A 1,153-nucleotide genomic window follows, 5' to 3' on the forward strand; every position below is an offset into this window, starting at 1 on the left:
ACCAGGGTGGAAAGTTCTGGGTGCCTAGCAATGGGCAATTGTCAGGAAGGACCTTGCCCCTACGATGAACTTTCTTCCCCTAGCATATCACTGGTCATGTGTTTTAGACACCCTGACCTTTCACATTGATGGTCATTCCAATTGGACCCTCCCCTGACATTTTCTACCCTGGTATATCAATAGTCATGCAGTTGACCCCACCCAGGAGGAACAAGGAGGGCAGAGAATAGCTTCATATAACTCTGTTGCATGACCACTCCCTTGAGAATTAAGTCCTCAGGACAATGAGTTTTTGGCCCACATCAAATAATATTAGGAACAAAGCCTTGGGTCTGTTGACCACAGAGGTAGAATTTTGGTCAAACTAGAGATAATAGCTGGGCCTCAGTTGTGTTTCAGCTTCGGGCCCAGAAAAGTAGAAAAATCAGATGACATAACATGATGGCCAACATCAGGACCAGCTGCAATGACTAGTGACCACCTACCCTAGCACAGGCTAATCAATAGAAAGCACAACCCTGAAAGGGCACACCTGGAAAAGCGGATGAACATTCTATTGAAATCCATACCACCCCCCATTCCAGGCCATCTCTAATATCCCCACCTGCTGGGGCTGGACGGAGGTCCAGCCCCAAAGGTGTGGATGGAGTCGGTGAAGAAGGAATGAATGGCACAGAGGCAGCGTTCAGTTCATCAGCACAGTTGGGTTCTCTCGCCTGATTCTATCCAGGATCTCCAGCCAGGTTCTGTCCAGGTTCTCCAGCCAGAGGTTCTCCCGCCAGGTTCTGTGTCCAGGTTCTCCAGCCAGGTTGGGGAAACAACCTTTCTCGGAGAGGTGACCTTGGTTAAAACACATAGTGCCAAGAAGGGGAGCAAACACATCAAGAACAGTATGCCATATACGCCAGGTCCTCCGAGACATATGCTGTGCAGATGTTTCTTCCCTGCAGCAACCATGTCAAGCAGCAAGGATGGACTGGCTTCCGGCAAATTATGGACCAGCTTTCGGCACCCACCTTTGGAAACAGATTAAACCCCTTAAGACAAAGGACACAGTGCATACTCGTGCACTCTCTTTCTAGAGCATGCCCATGCCTTTCCTCACACCTTTCTTTCTCCAAGTGCACTCTCTCTGGAGCACACCCACACCTCT

This window comes from Myotis davidii, unplaced genomic scaffold (genome assembly GCF_000327345.1).
Source record: "Myotis davidii unplaced genomic scaffold, ASM32734v1 scaffold837, whole genome shotgun sequence".
Lineage (NCBI taxonomy): Eukaryota > Metazoa > Chordata > Mammalia > Chiroptera > Vespertilionidae > Myotis > Myotis davidii.